The following is a 14,156-nucleotide window of genomic DNA, read 5'->3' on the forward strand; positions in this document are numbered from 1 at the left end:
GCCCCTCCTCCTCTCCAGTGATTGGTGCTCAGGAGGCAAGGGGCGGGGCAGAGAGGTGTGCAGTGACCCAGCATTAGCACATACTGTGGGCAGGGAGCGGGCGGGACAGTCCAGCAGCAGCTGATAAGTCAGGAAGCCGCCTGCAGAGCTGTACAGGAGCCCCTGTGCTTCCAGGACCTGCCATGATGTCACAGTCATGTGATCAGTCCCATGGAGGAGGAGGAGTCACATGATTAGGGGCTGCTGCTGGTAAGGCGAGATTTGCTTTTTATCTGCCATAGGCTGGGTTCACACTGAGGAATAGGTGAGGAATTGAAGAGGAATCCGCTTTTATTTCAGCTTGAAATTACTTGCATAAAATATGTACAGAGCAATATCCTATTGTGTTCAATGGGATTTCTGCTCTGTTGTTAACACTGCATAATTCCTGAGCAGAATTTTCTGCCGCTGATCCCCTTTCTGCCCAAAGAATTGACATGTCAATTCTTTGGGCCGATGCTGCTAGAGGAATCCTATAGAAGTCAATAGGGACTTAAATTCTGCTTGAATTTCGCACAAATTCCGCTTGAAATCTGCTCAAATTCAGCTCCTATTCTGCCAGAGCTGATTTTTAAGCAGAAAACTTTCCTCTACAATTCCTTGATATTTCCTCAGTGTGAACCGAGCCTTATTCCCAAGTGACTATCCCTGTCCAAATTAAGTAAGCTGAGCGCTAACGACAAGGACATGACACCAGGCAAAAAGACGGTATAACCTCCTCTCTCGGCTGAGTTTAGGAGTGCGCACTCAATGCTTTATTTGGTATTACAAGAAATATATAAACTTTCAATACAGGCGGGGTTTCAAGTCACAAGACACAAACATATCACATTCTTATAGGTCAATCCATAGATGGTCAGCAGTTTCCTGTCCTGCACAGTCAAGCTGGCACAACCTGTTGTTTACCATATATTGTTTATATAAAGTGTCTCATTCTTGTGTCTGTATTGTGACTGTGATGTAGGTTCATGGTGCTCTCCTCCTAGGCGTGCTGCCCGCATTCCTCTCCTTCTTCCAGATACAAGGCTGAAGCCATTTTAAGGATTACAATATTTTTTTCAAAGTAACATCACCTTTTATTACTGTCTCCTTCACACTGCTCAGTGTATACAGGACTCTGCTGTGCTGGATGAGCTGAAGTGATGTGTATGCAGCAGAGCTGTCTGTGTGTGATGTGTGTGGAGCAGAGCTGTGTATGTGTGTGTTATATATGCCTGCAGCAGAGCCCTGTGTGTAATGTACATGTAGCTGAGCTGTATATGTGTAATGTACATGTAGCTGAGCTGTATGTGTGTGTAATGTACATGTAGCTGAGCTGTATATGTGTAATGTACATGTAGCTGAGATGTATGTGTGTAATGTACATGTAGCTGAGCTGTATGTGTGTAATGTACATGTAGCTGAGCTGTATGTGTAATGTACATGTAGCTGAGCTGTATATGTGTGTAATGTACATGTAGCTGAGCTGTATGTGTGTAATGTACATGTAGCTGAGCTGTATGTGTACACAGTAGAGCTGTATATGTGTAATGTACATGTAGCTGAGCTGTATATGTGTAATGTACATGTAGCTGAGCTGTATGTGTGTAATGTACATGTAGCTGAGCTGTATGTGTGTAATGTACATGTAGCTGAGCTGTATATGTGTAATGTACATGTAGCTGAGCTGTATGTGTGTAATGTACATGTAGCTGAGCTGTATATGTGTAATGTACATATAGCTGAGCTGTATATGTGTAATGTACATGTAGCTGAGCTGTATATGTTTAATGTACATGTAGCTGAGCTGTATATGTGTAATGTACATGTAGCTGAGCTGTATGTGTGTGTAATGTACATGTAGCTGAGCTGTATGTGTGTGTAATGTACATGTAGCTGAGCTGTATATGTGTAATGTACATGTAGCTGAGCTGTATATGTGTAATGTACATGTAGCTGAGCTGTATATGTGTAATGTACATGTAGCTGAGCTGTATATGTGTGTAATGTACATGTAGCTGAGCTGTATGTGTGTGTAATGTACATGTAGCTGAGCTGTATGTGTGTAATGTACATGTAGCTGAGCTGTATATGTGTAATGTACATGTAGCTGAGCTGTATATGTGTGTAATGTACATGTAGCTGAGCTGTATATGTGTAATGTACATGTAGCTGAGCTGTATATGTGTGTAATGTACATGTAGCTGAGCTGTATATGTGTGTAATGTACATGTAGCTGAGCTGTATATGTGTAATGTACAGGTAGCTGAGCTGTATGTGTACACAGTAGAGCTGTATATGTGTAATGTACATGTAGCTGAGCTGTATGTGTACACAGTAGAGCTGTATATGTTATATCTCTATATTATACCTTGGTCTCAAGTACTGTATCTGAATAATAATAATAATAAATTTAACCCCTTCCCTCCCAGGTCAATTTTCATTTTTGCACTTTTTCCTCCTCATATTTGAATGGCCATAGCATAGCTTGCATTTTTTCAGACCCACATGACCCTTTTTTTTTCGACACGAGTTGTACTTTGCAACGATAGACTTAATTTTTCTATAAACATACAGTGAAGAAACAGAAGTTATCTGCATTGTGAAATTGGGGGAAAAAATGAATTTTTTTGATTTCAGGGGGTTTCTTTTTTAGCCATTTGCTTTTTTTATTTCACTGCTTTTAAAAAATTAAAACCTTAAAAAAAATAAAACAAATGTGTTAAAAATTGCTCTATTCCCAGGCTTATAGCGCTTTTATCCTTTGCTCTATGGGGCTGTGTAAGGTGTCATTTTTTGCACCATGATCTGTACTTTCTATTAGTTCAATTTTGCGCTTTGGCGGGTTTTTGTGCTTATGCTGTGTACTGTGCGAGATCTGGAATAATATGATAATATAATAGTTCAGGCGATTACGCAGGCGGCGATACCAAATATATGTAAGTATTTATTTAGTTTTATTTATAAAATGGGAAAAGGGATTAGAGCAGGGAGGCATCTAACTACCCCCTCCCTCCCTCCCTCCCGACTCGGTGCAGTAGGACAAATACACACTACTACTCCTCCCATCATCTGCTCATACTATGAGCAGATGATGGGGGAGTAGTACCAGGGACATCCCCATCACCAAGAACCCCTAGCCGACAACCCCCATCACCCAGCCAGACCTACCCTCCACACACACACCACACCGCCGTTCACCTACCCAGGTCCGATTCCCATGAGCAACCCCCCAGCCCACCGCTGCACGCCCATTCAGTTCCCTGACTGCCAGCTCGCCGCCGCCCCCGCATCCTGCCAACTCGGTCCCGGATGATGAGAGCTGCCAAGGGTGACATCGTGGGCCGAGACAGCGGAACACGGGAGTGGCATTGAGCTGGTACGGCAGGGAAGTGAATGCGCCTGCGGCAATGGGGGTCTGGGGGATTGCTGATGGGGACTGGACCTAGTACTGTTGGGGAGGTGATCGGCAGTGCTGCAGTGGCTATGAGGATTCATAAAAAAATGAGACAGAGTTCCTGTCTCGGCCAGAGATGTCAGCAGAGAGCACTGTGTCAGACTGAAAATAAAACATTTCCTGCATGACATACAGCAGCTAATAAGTATGGGAAGACTTGAGATTTTTAATAGAAGTAAATTACAAATCTATATAACTTTCTGATACCAAGTGATTTAAAAGAAAAAGATTTTTCACTGGATAACCCCCTTTAAATGATCAATATTTCAGCAGTAAAGCAAATTTATTTTTGTTAAAAAATAAAAAGTAGCCGGACTGTGTGGGTGCTAGGAAGCATTTCATCACCACTGATGTTTTATTACTGATGGAGTTTACTATATTGTGAATATACCTGAATAAATCCTGGTAAACTTGTGGAGTACAGATTCATACAAAGTGTAGTGTCCCCCTCCCCCATTCTCCGGGAGCCCTATGTCTGTTTCATCACACCACATGCAGATATAGACAGTCTATGTTGCGATAATGTAAAATGAAGAAAAAAAAAAAGCTTTTCAGATGGTATACAGCAGAGATGTCACACCTGTGTCCCTCCAGCTGCTGCAAAACTACAATTCCTATCATGCCTGGATGGTCAATGCTTAAAGGGGTTCTCCAGTGTTAAAAAAAACATGGCCACTTTCTTCCATAGACAGCACCGCTCTTGTCTCCAGTTTGGGTGCAGGTTTTGCTGCTCAGTTCAATTAAAGTGAATGGAGTTTAATTGTAAACCATACCTGACCTGGAGACAAGAGCAGTGCTGTCTCTGGAAGTAAGTGGCCATGTCTTCCTAACACTGGATAACCCCTTTAGGTGTAGGTTGTACACACATGATTGAAATTGTACTTTATCTGAGAGTCAATGGGGGAAGAATGAAAAGCAATACCCACAGGAGGTTTTCAGAATCTTCATTTCGCCTTTTTCCCAGTTGATTAATATAAAGGGGATAAAAACATCTATATTTATATGTATTTTTTGGAGTGTTTTCCCTCAATTCTTTAGAAGAAATTCTGACATCACATGATAAAGAATCACATGACTTGCACATACCCTCACACAGTAGGAGAAATGGGTTTTATTATTCAAGCCCCTCACCCAAACTTCCCATCAATGTCCACAGCTTCTGCTGCTCGGTACACGGTCACAGATAACACCCTGCAGCAGCTCTGGGGTCACCACAGGCGGCCATCATTGAGAGGAACTGGGGGAGGATGAGGTAATGCAGCAGGACAGGCCGGGAGCTGCCGGGGAGGATGAGGTAATGCAGCATGGCAGGCCGGGAGCTGCAGGGGAGGATGAGGTAATGTAGCAGGACAGGCCGGGAGCTGCAGGGGAGGATGAGGTAATGTAGCAGGACAGGCCGGGAGCTGCCGGGGAGGATGAGGTAATGCAGCAGGACAGGCCGGGAGCTGCAGGGGAGGATGAGGTAATGCAGCAGGACAGGCCAGGAGCTGCCGGGGAGGATGAGGTGATGCAGCAGGGCAGGCCGGGAGCTGCCGGGGAGGATGAGGTGATGCAGCAGGGCCGGGAGCTACCGGGGAGGACAAGGTGATGCAGGACAGGCCAGGAGCTGCCGGGGAGGACGAGGTGATGAAGCAGGGCAGGCCGGGAGCTGCCGGGGAGGACGAGGTAATGCAGCAGGGGAGGCCGGGAGCTGCCGGGGAGGACGAGGTGATGCAGCAGGGCAGGCCGGGAGCTGCCGGGGAGGATGAGGTAATGCAGCAGGGCAGGCCGGGAGCTGCCGGGGAGGACGAGGTGATGCAGCAGGGCAGGCCGGGAGCTGCCGGGGAGGAAGAGGTGATGCAGCAGGGCAGGCTGGGAGCTGCCGGGGAGGATGAGGTGATGCAGCAGGGCAGGCTGGGAGCTGCCGGGGAGGATGAGGTGATGCAGCAGGGCAGGCTGGGAGCTGCCGGGGAGGATGAGGTGATGCAGCAGGGGAGGATGAGGTAATGCAGCAGGGCAGGGCAGGAGCTGCCAGGGAGGATGAGGTGATGCAGCAGGGGAGGATGAGGTAATGCAGCAGGGCAGGCCGGGAGCTGCCGGGGAGGATGAGGTGATGCAGCAGGGCCGGGAGCTACCGGGGAGGACAAGGTGATGCAGGACAGGCCAGGAGCTGCCGGGGAGGACGAGGTGATGAAGCAGGGCAGGCCGGGAGCTGCCGGGGAGGACGAGGTAATGCAGCAGGGGAGGCCGGGAGCTGCCAGGGAGGACGAGGTGATGCAGCAGGGCAGGCCGGGAGCTGCCGGGGAGGACGAGGTGATGCAGCAGGGCAGGCCGGGAGCTGCCGGGGAGGACGAGGTGATGCAGCAGGGCAGGCCGGGAGCTGCCGGGGAGGACGAGGTGATGCAGCAGGGCAGGCCGGGAGCTGCCGGGGAGGACGAGGTGATGCAGCAGGGCAGGCCGGGAGCTGCCGGGGAGGACGAGGTGATGCAGCAGGGCAGGCCGGGAGCTGCCGGGGAGGACGAGGTGATGCAGCAGGGCAGGCCGGGAACTGCCGGGGAGGACGAGGTGATGCAGCAGGGCAGGCCGGGAACTGCCGGGGAGGATGAGGTGATGCAGCAGGGCAGGCTGGGAGCTGCCGGGGAGGATGAGGTGATGCAGCAGGGCAGGCTGGGAGTTGCCGGGGAGGATGAGGTGATGCAGCAGGGGAGGATGAGGTAATGCAGCAGGGCAGGGCAGGAGCTGCCAGGGAGGATGAGGTGATGCAGCAGGGGAGGATGAGGTAATGCAGCAGGGCAGGCCAGGAGCTGCCAGGGAGGTCTGGCCACAAGGTACATGAGATGCTGGATTAATGAAATCAACAGATAGTTTTAATTTTATTTAATGAATTATATTTGTTGACTTTTAAGTTTGTACAATTACTCTAAAGCAGTGCTTCCCAACCTTTTCCACCTCTGGGCACCCCTTGGAAAAAAAAAATTCCTCGGGGTACCCCTACTAAATAATCTAAAAATTAAGAAAACCGTCATACAGTGACTGACAGGTGACGTCTTCTTTGATCTGAGGAGTCACTTTCCCTTTTCCTCTCCATCCGCCATGATGATTTCTTCCAGCTACTTTTCATCTCTTCAGAACCTGCGAGACAAACAATTTAGGCTCCGCACATTTCTAGCAACTTCCTTTCCTTTCTCCCCCCTGTCGGCTCCCATAGTAACTGTGCTGTTTGGTGTTATGTGCAGTAAAGCGAGTAGGAATGTGGGAAGCCCCCTGTATGTAGGATCCCCTGCTGTGCCCCCATGAGCTAATAATGCCCCCAGAGGTGCCCCCATAAGCTAATAATGCCCCCTGCTCTGCCCCTAAAAAAACAAACATCCTACTCACCTAATCCGCGCTGTGACTGCAGGCAGAAGCTCTCCTCCTCCTCTTCTGGCTCCATCTTGCGAGCCGCGGGGACGGGACGTCTGGCAGGCGTGATGATGTCACATCATCACGCCTGCCAGAGAGGTCACGTGGCGGCCTCCCATAGGCTGCTGGTATGAAGTGCCGGCAGCCTATGGGAGTGAATGTAGGAGCAGGATGCTGACACTTCCTGCTCCTACATTATGCTCACTTTAATGTTCCGCCCGCTCATAGTGCAGGCGGAACATCAAAGTGATCTGTGCATCCCGAGAAGCTGCGGCTGCGCAGATGCTGCGGATGCTTAAAGTGACAGCGCACATTTCCCGCCGGGATCCCACAGCACCCCTGGCAGGTTCTCCCGGCGCACCAGTGTGCCACGGCACCCCGGTTGGGAAAAGCTGCTCTAAAGAATAAGATTCACTATCAATGCAAAAGCCAGAAACTGTTTATTGTACAGTATAGTATAAAGTACAGTATATATAATAGCATAAAGTACAGTATATACAAAAGTATAGTATAAAGTACAGTATATATAATAGTATAGTATTGAAGGAACAGAAAATCAAATTACAGGAGCTATTGAGAAGTCGCTAGAGCTGGAGGCAAACGTCTTACTCCAGGACCAGTTGAACCTCTAAACAATGGCAGCCATTTGCATCAGGGAGAACTCTATAGACCTGAATGATGGAAGGAGGCGTCCGTGTTCCCATGAAAGGTTTTTACACTTGTGACTCATTGTACATCATATTCCTGATCACGTGCCCCTGTGACCTCAGATACTTGGAGGAGACCACCCAGAGGATCCAAGATGGCGTACTACAGCACAAGTCTACTATCCTCTGCCGGACACCAGCACAGCCGCACATACAGGTCCTGGACTATAACTAAAGAATTTATTAATAAATATCAAATCGACCTCTGCAAAAAATTAGACAAACTAGAATCTGAAATCATATAGAGAAAAACTAAGAAAATTCTCCGGCCTAACACCAAAAGAACAAATACCAATACTAAACCCACCAATAATTCTACAACGACATACAGAATACAGGCACAAAACAGATAGACTCCTCTCTCATAACCTGTTGTGGAGAATCCCCCATGACTAAGCTTTCCCCCTATATGAGGAACCCCAAAAATACACAGGAAGCGGCTGTCAGTAACTGCAGTGAGTATAGTTACTAATACTATACACAGAACTATTTTACTATAAAATGCAGATTTTCATTCATAGAAAGAATTCATCATTTAGAATTCTTTATATTCATTGTGAAAAAGAAAATGGCTTCTCCCTTTTGAGAGTTCTTTGATGGCTAACAGTGTCGGACTGGGGCACCTTGGGCCCACCAGGGAAACTGACTCTAGGGGCCCACCTTACATACACAGATTTAACCAGGCCAAACCTTTTTCTGTTAGTACAGCAACTAATTCTGTTAATACTTCTGTTAATACAGCGAGAATGAGGCCTAATATCCACCATGAAAAGCATAGACTCAGACTGACATGTTAAAAGGTTTGATCAGTCAGGGTTTCAGTGCTGAGACCCCCAACAATGGCTGGATCATCACTCACCTGTCATATTGCAAGTGACGGGCTCAGCACCTATTGCAGCAGGTTACATTATAATGTATAGAGCCCATGACTTACAACATAACGGACTAATTATCCAGCCATCAGCACAGTATATACCATGAGATCAGTGATAACTGGTAACACTATACACAGCATGGGATCAGAGATAACCAGTAACAATATGTACAGTATACACCATGAGATTAGTGATAACCGGTAACACTATATACAGTATACACCATGAGTTCAGTGATAACCGGTAATACTATATACAGTATACACCATGAGACCAGTGATAACCTGTAACATTATAAATAGTATACACCATGAGACCAGCGATAAACTGTAACACTACATACAGTATACACCATGAGATCAGTGATAGCCAGTAACATTAGGTACAGTATACACCATGAGATAACCAGTAACACACTATATATAATATACACCATGAGATCAGTGATAATCGGTAACATGAGGTCGCATGGGGGATCCCGCACATGTGCAGATAACGCGGATGACGCAGATGGAGACCGAAAGTCGCTATGGTGCCTGCGCCGACTCCATTCACGCGCCAGGTATGATATAAAAAGCAAGCTTGTCAGTGTGAGCGCCATGCTCTGTCAGGGCAGCGGAATGCTCAGTTGTGGGAGGTAACTGCTGGAGTCTGGGACCTACAGTGCTATACTTGTCACACCTTCTCTGACCACTTATTGTTTCTTTGCAGATGTCACACTGCGTTTTTGCAATCCGTTTTTTTTTTTTTTTTTTTTTTTTTTTTTGCAAAAAACGGATGTATTTGTGTGCATCCGCTTTAATCCGTTTTCCCATTGACTTCCATTGTAAAAAAAACTGATCAAAATGGATTCGTTTTTTTTTTTTTTAACGGACACAAAAGTAGTGTCAGCTACGTTTTTGTGTCCGTCAAAAAAAAAACCGGATCCGTTTTGATCCTTTTTTTTACAATGGAAGTCAATGGAAAAACGGATCAAAACGGATGCACACAAATTCATCCGTCTTTTCCATCCGTTTTTTTGCAAAAAACGGATGAAAAAAAATGGATTGCAAAAACGCAGTGTGAACCCAGCCTAAGAGGAGAAGGAAGTCCAGGCACAACACGTGTGCTACTTGCCAGCAACCCATGCCGGAAGAATGGGATCATTCATCCTGTGCCTTATGCAGATCCAGTGGGTCTCAAGAATCACTGTCTACTAAAAGCTTTCTGAGCTGGTTTAAAAGAGAATTGACTGACACATTCCAGGATGTGAGAGCTAAAAAAAACGCATAAACATAAGAAGCACAAGCCAGCCTCTCCTAGGTCTTCTACTTCAGCCTCCAATGAGGATTCTGATACCTCAACATCTGAAGACTCTGATCTAGATGCCGATCAGGATGTGTTTATGCTTCAAAAGGACTCCATACCTAAGCTTCTTTCTACTGTTAAGAAGACACTGGAGACAAAGATGTTCTGCATAAGCCAAAAAAAAAGGGCAATTATTTTATTTTCCTCCAACCACAAAGTATTTCCAGCTCATCCATTAGTCAAGTAGTTGTTTCGCTAAAGATTGGCGTAAGCCATAAAAATCTGAATCAAGCTCTAAATTTAAATCTACTTACTGCTTAGATCCTGAAGTGACTGAAGAATGGTCTACTCCCCCCAAGGTGGATCAGCCTGCGGCCAGTCTGTCTAAGCGTTCAGTCTTCCCTATGGAAGAATCATCTCTGCTCTCTGACCCTATGGAGAGAAAAGCTGATGCCCTTATTCCGCAGCAGCCTGTTCCTCCAAAGTATCCATGGCTACTCTCCCAGTAGCAAGAGCGCTACGTATCTGGGTAAGTCAATTGTCTCACGACATTGAAGAAGGGGTGCCCAGAGAAGATGTCTTAGAAAAGCTCACAGTAATGAGGTCAGCAGCGGATTTCCTGTACGACAGCCCATTAGATAACCTGAAATACTCAGCAAAGTCTATGGCCCTATCTAATGCTGCCAGACGTGTCTTCTGGATAAAGCAGTGGACGGGGGACGTCCCATCCAAAAATCATTTCATAGCTCTGCCATTCCTCCCAGCGTCACTTTTCGGGCCTCACCTGGAGGATATACTGAACAAACTGGCAGAAAACAAAAGGTCCAGCCTTTCCCTACAAAAAGAAGCCATTCAGGTCCTACAAAAAAACGTTCCTTTAAGTCACCACAAAGACAAACGAATTTTCGTCCCTCAAGAGGAAGAGCGCAGTACAAAAACAGGCAGCAGTCGGGAGCAACAGCCAAGAAAAAACCTGACACCACAAAAGAAGAATGTTTATGATGCCAGGCCTATACCTCCTCCTGTGGGTGCGAGACTTAGTTCCGCAAACACCTGGTCAAAGACATCATCAGAAGCTTGGGTAATCGCGACAGTGTCAAGGGAATACTCCCTGGAATTAAGAGAGTTCCCACCGGAAAGATTCATCCTCAACAAGGTAAAAAATCCCATAATTCACCAGCTTCTACAAGAGTTCATTGTGAAAAATGCTCTGGAAAAAGTCCTAGAACAAGAAAAAGGTCAAGGAGTATACTCACCTATTTTCGCGGTCCCAAAGGATGGAGGGGGTTGGAGACTAGTGATACTTAAACAAATTCTTTATCAAGAAGAAATTCAAGATGAAGGCAATTCAGACTGCAGTCTTAACAGTCCATCATATGGCTACAATAGACTTACAAGACGCATATCTACATATTCCCATCTTAGAAAGACACAGGAAATATCTGAGAGTAGCAGTACTCCATCAACACCACATAGCTCACTTCCAATTAACATGTCTCCCGTTCGGGATCACATCAGCCCCCAGAGTATTCACAAAAGTGGCAGTGGTCCTCACGGCTCATTTGAGAGAACAGGGGATTTGTATAACACCGTATCTCGACGATTGGCTGATCTGTGCCCCATCCAGAGGTCAGCTTCAAGATCATCTGCAGACTCTTCAAGACCACGGCTTTCTAATCAATTGGAAGAAATCATACCTATCTCCCTCTACAACAATATATTTGGGATTTGTAGTGGACTCACATCAAATGCGTCTCTTTCTCACGCAAGAGAGGATACTGAAGATCAGGGAAGCCATTTCATCTCTTCACCATTGTCCCATCAGGTTTGCAATGAGAGAGTTTTAGGGATGATTACCTCCGCTATAGAAGCCGTACAGTGGGCAAGGGCTCATATCAGGATATTACAGACTCAGATCCTGAATCATTGGATGAGGACCCCGTGCGATCTAGAGTCCTTGATGCCAGTCTCCCCCAAAGTCAAGACAGATTTCAAGTGGTGGTTGCATCCGTCAAGGCTTTCTGTAGGCAAGAGTCTGACAGTTCCACAAGTAACAGTCCTCACTACGGATGCCTCCGGTTTAGGCTGGGGTGCACATGTGGACTCGCTGTGGGTCCAGAAGAAATGGTCCCCTCAAGATCAACGGTTATCCTCCAACATAAAGGAACTCAAGCCATTAGATTGTCCTTAATACACTTCAAGCCAGTGTTGTTCCAGAGAGCAGTGCAAGTACAGTCAGACAACCTAACATCTGTCTTCTATTTAAACTAACAGGGGGTACCAGGAGCCTGTCTCTCCAGAAAGAGTGTGCCCGTCTGATGCAGTGGGCAGAAGACAATCTATTGTCAATATCTGCAGTCCACATCAGGGGTTCGGCGAACATGAAAGTGGATGCCCTGAGCAGGAATTTCCAACATCCAGGGGAAAGGGAGCTGAAGGAAGAAATTTTCCACCAAATAGCCTCCAGATGGGGTCTTCCGTCAATAGATGTCATGGCCAACCGGCGCAATTCCAAGCTGAAGAGGTTCTGCTCCCATTCCAAGATGGACCATCCTGTAGCAGCGGACGGCCTATCAATTCCTTGGCACGAGACGAAGCTTCATTTATGCATTTCCTCCAACCCCGCTGGTCCCGAGGGTGTTAAGGAAGGTGCGGACGAGAAAGCCAGAGCGATCCTCATACTCCCATATTGGCCACGGCGGGAATGTTTTCAGCTCACGAGAAATCTTTCGAGCGGAGACATCTGGCGACTTCCCCTGTGCAAAGATTTAATACAACAGAACGGTTAGAATCACCCAAATATAGCTCATCTCCTCCTGACGGCATGGAATATGAACGCTCAGCACTGAGAAGTAAAGGTCTGTCAGAAGAAGTACTCCAAACGCTGCTCGCCTCCCCTAAAAAGACTACGATGAAAGTGTACTCCAGAGTATGGCGGATTTACTCAGAGTGGTGTGAAGCACATAATAAAGACATGTCTTAAGTGCCTACTGTACTGCAATTTCTACAGGAGTGTTTTCAGAAAGGCCTGAAGTTAAATACTTTAAAAGTACACCTAACAGAAATTAATGCTGATCTAGACGGCATATTCTCTAAAGTTCCTCTTGTTTCCAGATTTTTTAGAGCCATCGCAAAACTGAGGCTGAACTTCTATAGCCCTATTCCATCCTGGGATCTGTCAATGGTTCTAAGACATCTCATAGAAGAACCCTTTGAACCATTGGTCTCCTGCGATATAAAATGGTTGTCATGGAAAACTTTATTCCTCATTGCATTGACTTTAGCAATAAGCGAATTATACGCTTTGTCCTGTAAAGAACCTTATCTAAAACTTCTGCCAGATTGAGTGGAGCTAAAAACCATGCCAGGGTTCCTACCTAAGGTACCCACTACATCCAACTTAAACCAGGAAATTATCCTGCCTGTGGTACCAAAAGACCAAGACCGTCCGCTGACACTCCTGGACATTAAAAGATCAATCTCTAACTATTTAGAGAAAACAGCTTCATTCAGGCAGTCAGAAGCTCTCTTTCTGCAATTCCAGGGAGAAAACAAGGGGAAAAAAGCCACCAAGGCCACTTTATCATAATGGATCAAAGATTTAATTTGCTATTCTTACTCCTCTGAAGGCCTACAATCACCTCTCTCGGTCGGGGCCCATTCTACGAGGTCTACTGCAACCTCATGGGCAGAAAGATGCCATGTGCCTTTGGATACAATATGCAAGGCTGCCACCTGGTCGTCATCTTCAACTTTCATGAAGCATAACTGCCTTGACTTCTCCTCCTCTGAGTGTTCAGCCTTCGGCTGAAAGCGTCCTACTAGGAGCAGTAAATTCGTAACACCCGCCCTTATTATTTTCTTTCATTGCTTAGAAAGTCCCATTAGTGTGCTGCCTGACGAGGAAGTATAAAGTTTACTTGCCTGAAATTTTTATTTCCTGGAGTCCATAGGCAGCACAATATATATTCCCCCCCCCCCCAATAAATATTGCTGCATACAATACAAGGGTCTGAGTGTTTCTTTCTCTTCTCATGTCATCACATCAGGTGTATGGTATTAATCTACTTATGTTTTATTGCTAGATTAGCCCCTTCTGTCCGGGTCAACAGGAATCCATTAACCCATTGGTGTGCTGCCTTCGGACACCAGGAAGTAAATTTATACATATACAGGGCTGTGGGGAGGGTATATATATATATATATATATATATATATATATATATACACACAGGGCTGGGATATATAGAGGGCTGGAGGAGAGGGGGGCATATATACAGGGCTGGAGGAGAGGGGGGCATATATACAGGGCTGGAGGAAAGGAGGGATATATACAGGGCTGGAGGGAGGGAATATATACAGGGCTGGGGATATATACACTGCTGGGGGGGAGGGGTCGCTAATGTGCTGTGGGGAAGCACAATGTACATT

General features: G+C 46.2%; 1 protein-coding gene and 1 pseudogene across 1 annotated transcript in view; both read right to left on the bottom strand.

Annotated features, from left to right (window-relative positions):
- Positions 1-14,156, bottom strand: part of LOC138786597 (zinc finger protein 208-like) — a 646,972-nt pseudogene that overhangs the window by 367,365 nt on the left and 265,451 nt on the right.
- The window catches only part of LOC138786838 (kinesin-like protein KIF20B), a 78,193-nt gene that overhangs the window by 60,796 nt on the left and 3,241 nt on the right, over positions 1-14,156 (bottom strand). The window lies entirely within an intron of this gene.

This window comes from Dendropsophus ebraccatus, chromosome 3, assembly GCF_027789765.1.
Source record: "Dendropsophus ebraccatus isolate aDenEbr1 chromosome 3, aDenEbr1.pat, whole genome shotgun sequence".
NCBI classification, from domain to species: Eukaryota; Metazoa; Chordata; class Amphibia; order Anura; family Hylidae; genus Dendropsophus; species Dendropsophus ebraccatus.